The sequence below is a fragment of the Symphalangus syndactylus genome, chromosome 12, assembly GCF_028878055.3.
Source record: "Symphalangus syndactylus isolate Jambi chromosome 12, NHGRI_mSymSyn1-v2.1_pri, whole genome shotgun sequence".
Taxonomy (NCBI): Eukaryota; Metazoa; Chordata; class Mammalia; order Primates; family Hylobatidae; genus Symphalangus; species Symphalangus syndactylus.
The window spans coordinates 72,912,910-72,919,334 of NC_072441.2; positions in this window are offsets into that span (position 1 = coordinate 72,912,910).

Here is a 6,425-nt window from a genome sequence, read left to right on the forward strand (position 1 = left end):
AGAAGTCAATAAATATGTGTTGTATGTGTGAATAAATGAACAAGTACAGGACATCTTGTACCACCTAGGTCAGTCACCTACAAAAAGCTAGGATCAGGCTGGGCGCGGTGGCTCACGCCTGTAATCCAAGCACTTTGGGAGGCCGAGGGCGGCGGATCACGAGGTCAGGAGATGGAGACCATCCTGGCTAACATGGTGAAACCCCGTCTCTACTAAAAAAACACAAAAAAATTAGCCGGGCGCGGTGGCGGACGCCTGTGGTCCCAGCTACTCGGGAGGCTGAGGCAGAATGGCGTGAACCCGGGAGGCGGAGCTTGCAGTGAACCAAGGTTGCCCCACTGTACTCCAGCCCGGGCGACAAAGCAACACTCTGTCTCAAAAAAAAAAAAAAAAAAAAAAAAAAAAACTAGGATCTCTGATATATCTAGGTGTTCCTATCTCTTTGTTCTTTGGTGTCCCCATCTCTAAAGTGGGGATATTATCGGCCTTTCAGGGTTATAATGAATATCAGATGAGAAAATCTAGGTGCAAGGGTTTCATAAGCTAAAAAAAGAATTATACAAATGCTTTTATTTATCATTACTTAATAATGACTACTCTTTACTAAGTGCTTACAGTTAGTTCTCGCATTAATAGAAACACTGTTAAGTATGTTCTAGATATTAGTTAAGCAACCCAGTAAGCTTGTTTAGTATTACATCTCCACTTTGCAGTTGAGAGGAAAGCCTCAGAGAGCTAGCAGTGATGGGAACAGGATTTGAGCTCAGGTTCAACTTCAAATCCTGATGTGATTCTGTCTTAACTTGTACCCATTAATTAAAGAGCTCAGGCTTTTGTTACCTTTTATATTGGCCTTCAGCATTAGAAGAAAACTAATATTCTTTTTGTGTGGCATTTTCTTTATTAAAAAGATTTTTATTTCGATAGCTTTTGGGTTACGTGGGTTTTTGTTACATGGACGAATTATATAGTGGTGAATGCTGAGATTTTAGTGCACCCATCACCCGAGTTGCATACATTTTACTTAATAAGTAGTTTTTTAACCCTAGGTCCCTTCCCACCCTCCACCTTCTAAGTCTCTAAAGTCCATTATATCACTCTGTATACCTTTGTGTACTCATAGCTTAGCTCACACTTAAGTGAGAACATACGGTTTTTGGTTTTCCATTCCTGAGTTACTTCACTTAGAATAATGGCCTCCAGTTCCATCCAAGTTACTGCAAAAGACATTATTTCACTCCTTTTCATGGCTGGGTAGTATTCCATGGTGTGTGTGTGTGTGTATCACATTTTCTGTATCCACTCATTAGTTGACAGGCACTTAGGTTGGTTCCACATCTTTGCAGTTGTGAATTATGCTGCTAAGAAAACTAATATTATTTAATGATAGACTTTTGAGACCAAAACCAAATAAGACCTAGTGATTGACTCCACATGAAAGATGAAGGACTACACTAAATAAGACAAAAAAAATTGTGCTATTAACAGAGACAGAAAGTGGAATGGAAGTGAATCCTTGTGTATATGGGAGTCTAAGTTGGTAGAATCATAGTACCTTACATTTAAAATAGCCCATAGATATAAGTTGTTCTAATTTCCCTTCCTTCCACTCAACAAGGACATGCCTTCTCCACAGCCTCAAATGATGGTCATTTGAGTAATGGGGAATTAATGCTACAAATATTTTAACTAAGGATACAGACTGCCATGTTGATTAGAGAAGCAGAGAGAGAAGAATGTAGTATGTGTGTGCCGAGAAGCAAATTCGGAGCAAGAATCCAAATCTTTTTTCAGTTCCTGACTCTAGGCTCCTCCCAAAGCCCATACACATTCCTGCCATTGGGTTTTATCAAACACTATTGCTTCTTTATAACAAATTCCTTCTTTTTCCTGCTTAGACTACTTTGAGTTAGTTTGTTACTTACAACCAAAACACACACACACACACACACACACACAAACTGATAAAAGCATGGAGTCACCCTGGAGCAATTATTTCTTGGAACAACAACAGTCATACTCACACCTCTTACTTTTATCCTTTGTAAACACACTAGATGACTCTGGCACCCTTCAAACACATTGATTCCAGGAAAAGGATAGTGATCTTAGGCTGCTAATAATTTCAGCCATCAGGAGAAAACTAGAGTTGTCTTGAAACTGCCCACTATTCAGACCTTGGGAGCTCTGGCATCTGAGTTCCTTTTCCTTCTGACTTGATCAGCTTCATCTCATTCACATCCAAGTGTTGTCTTTGAGCTGCTGCCCTTTGATTCTTGGAGCAATACAGTACTGTGTAATAATGCTTAACACTGTGATCAGTAAGCACATGGAAGGTTCTCAACTATTTTACATTTAATTAAACAACAGTATCAACAAACGTTTGTACCGAACTTTAAAATTTATAAAGCCCACGTATGTCCTTTGCCCTAAATCTGACAACCACCTGTGAAATGGATAAAATTCTTGGAGTTTGTAAATGTTGTACTAGGAAAAAAAAAGTAAACATAAGCCTTGAATGTCATAGTTACAGCTGCCAGCAAATTCTTGAAACTTATCAAAGAAATCGTGAAATGCACATATCTAAACCAACTTATATTAAGCTGCCTAAACAGGATAAGACTTTCCATTACAGCAGTCACACAGTTGCAGAAATTTTACAAGTGAGCTCAAACGAAGCAATAGTTAAAGGTTTGTGTCCATTCATTCTTAAACAATTCTATCGAGTGCCTAATTCTATACCAGACACTAAGCTAAGTAATGAGGACGAATAAACAATAGTCCCAGCAACTTGTGGCCCGTATCTATCCCCAGACCAAACACTGTCACTTAGGAGGTCTGCAAGTAAACTGCAGCTCCTGTTTGAATTACATGATTTATACATGGAAAAAACATTTCTTCTGAGAAACTGTGCTCCTGGCAGGCAAAAGAACAGATAGCCACTGTATCTGGACCAATATCTACCGATTTGGACTGTATGCACCAGTATGGCTGTAACAGCTATTAAAATATTGGAACATTTTCTTACAGATTAGTGAAAAAGCTATTGCCCTGAGCATCCCCTTCTTGAGCCCCTTCTACCCCAACAACACGCGAACGCTTAAGATTCCTGCTTCCCACAGTTCAGCCACATTCCATTGTCATTGGCGGTCTTCCATGTTAGTCATTTTGAAAAGCTTCGCCTCCAGGCATGGCCATTAGCTACCCCCAGGGAATTAGAACGGCCCCTCCTTCTGCCCTGGCGCCTGCCCTCCGGCCACGCCTCCGGTCGGCTGCTGGGCGCAGGCCCCGGCGGGGGTTGGGAAGCAGCGCCTCAGGCAGGCTTACTGACACCATCTGCACTGGTGATTAAACACGAGTTATTTAGAATTACCATCCCTGATTAAAGCTTCTTACAGTGCGAGCTGCGTGAAGGCAGGACTTTTCTTTATTCTTGAATTTTCACAGCCCTTAGCTGTGTCCTCCGCACAGTGCATCCAGTCAGAGAAGTGAAAGTGAAGGGTTAGGGGGAAGGGAGAATGAGCCGGAAAGAACAAGGTGTGCTTTGTAAGTCCCGTGAAAGCCTCCGTTTAAAATAATTACGACTTTGGCCGGGCGCACTGGCTCACGCCTGTAATCCCTGCACTCTGGGAGGCCGAGGTGGGCGGATCACTTGAGGTCAGGAGTTCGAGACCAGCCTGGCCAAAATGACAAAACCCTGTCTCTACTAAAAATACAAAAATTAACCAGGTGTGATGGCGGGCGCCTGTAAGCGCCTGTAAGCGCCTGTAATCCCAGACACGAGGGAGGCTGAGGCAGTAGAATTGCTGGAACCCAGGAGGCAGAGGTTGCTGTGAGCCAAGATTGTGTGCCACTGCACCCTAACCTGGGTGACAGAGCAAGACTCCGTCTCAAAAAAAAAAAAAAATTATGACTTTAAATAGCCTATTTCAAATATCAAGCCACAGCAAAGCTATCTCTTGCCTTCTAGAAGAAGCTATTTCATGAAACTGTAATACTTTTTCCATCATGCCTGTCTGGTTTCCCTACTTTGTCAGGAAAGCCTAGCAGAGAGCAGGCCCAGCTGGTTCACGCCTTGGAGCTTGGGATGTGTGGGGTGAGTAGGATAATTGGGTGTAGAAAGTAAAAAGTTTCCTCCTCAGAGTTTCCCTTCCTGTTAAAGAATAAATCATAAGTGTTAGAAATAATAGTTTCCTTTAAAGACTAACTTCCTTCAATCCTCCTTGCTTTATGCTATTAACTCTCTGTTAAGCCCTATCCTATGTAGCTATTAGACATAAAGGAATAAGTACATTCTATGTCCTTGTACTTTAACCAAAATATTTGTGCTGGATGTGCTCACAAGCATGTCTCAGCTCACAGCCTATGCCCCTTTCTTATTTAGGAATATTATTACTTTTCTAAGTCCTTTCGTAAGCAACTTCCTCTTTTCTTTTGTCTTTCCATTGCTTTTACCTATTTAGAAAAGTTTTAAATTATTAGCCAGTCAGGTTTTAGTGTAGATTGTGCGGTCTGGCTCCAGCCAACGGAGACAGGATGCAGTAGCAAGGACAAGCTGCGTAAGGGATAAAAATTGCTTCCCTCCATTGTTCAGGTGTGCTCTTGCCATTGTTCCATCTGCGAGGAGCACTCTTTCTGCAGAAAGTAAAATTACCTTGCTGAGAAAACTTTTTGTCTGAATGCGAATTTTTCTTTGCAATACTGATTAACAAGCATTCTGTTTCTAAATAAACATTTTACATATAAAATTGGGGTAGTTTTGATAGCACCTAAAATATTGTATGGAACTTAATTTTTTTAAAAAACGTATTTCTTCTACTACCAATCTCCAAACTCTTTCAGGACAGAAAAACTAGTTAGTTATTCCCAAGGGTCTAGTATCCTATACCTGGAACCTAGCAAATGCTCAATTACTGTTTATGGACTAAATGACTGAATGAATGGCATGTCTCATGGGTTGAGATACTTACTGGTTGTATACAGCACGATTCACAGTTGGTATTGTACTAAGTGAAAACATATCCAACCCCCATTTCTTTCATTCTTCCAATTAGTTATTCAACAAATATTTATTGTTCAAGTACTATGGGCTAGGAATATCAGGCACTGAATTATACAGAGGTTAACAAAAGGAACATGATATATGTTACTGGAAATGGGTCCCTATCCAGACCCCAAGAGAGGGTTCTTGGATCTCCTGCAGGAAAGAACTGAGGGCAAGTCCATAGAGTAAAGTGAAAGCAAGTTTACTAGAGAAGTAAAGAAACAAAAGAATGGCTACTCCATAGACAAAGCAGCACCAAGGGTTGATGGTTGGCTATTTTTATGATTATTTCTTGATTATATGCCAAATAAGTGGTGGATTATTCATGAGTTTTCTGGGAAAGAGGCAGGGATTTCCCTCTTTTAGACTGTATAGGGTAACTTCCTGACATTGCCATGGCATTTGTAAACTGTCATGGTGCTGGTGGGAGTGTCTTTTAGCATGCTAATGCATTGTAATTAGCATACAGTGAGCAGTGAGGACAGCCAGAGGTCATATTCATCGCCACATTGGTTTTGGTGGGTTTTGGCCAGCTTCTTTGCCACATCCTGTTTTATCATCAGGGTCTTTACGACCTTTATCTTGTGATACCAGTCCTGCCAACCTCTCTTCTCATCCTGTGACTGAGAATGCCCAACCTCCTGGGAATGCAGCCCCATAGGTCTCAGCCTCATTTTACCCAGCCCCTATTCAAGATGGAATCATTCTGATTTGAATGCCTCTGACAGTTACATTCTAGCTGGCTCTGTCTCTCTTCCATTATCCCCAACCCACCTCCACCTGCATTGCGTTCCCACCTCTCAATCTGCAACAATAAAAGCTTTGGATGGTGATTTTTTTAACTCTGAATATACAACCGGATTGTCCTTCAGACCTGCAGCTTTATTTTCTTTCTGTGGAGTCTAAATGGATTTTTTTTTCCTAGTGACCGTTACAATTTCCTCATCTTACCTGCTGTCTCAACAGCTTTGCTGTAGCTTGGCTTCCTCTAATAGTCCTCCAGCTCCTGCTCCTTTTATTGGACCATCTCTCCTCTACTCATAGTGGTGGTCCAGTGTTTCAGCAATTAGTGAAAATTTCCCTCTCAGACTGACTTTTCTTTACAATCTTAAGGATCTTTCAGTTATCATTATTAATAGTAGTATTTTATTTTATTTTCAATTTTTTATGATGGGGTCTCCCTGTCACCCAGGCTGGAGTACAGTGGCATAATCTTGGCCCACTGCAGCCTTGACTTCCTGGGCTCAAGCAATCCTCTCACCTCAGCCTCCCCAATAGCTGGGACCACATGCACACATCACCACATCCAGCTAATTTTTTTTTTTTTTTTTTTTTTTTGTAGAGATGAGGTCTCACCATGTTGCCCAGGCTGATCTTGAAC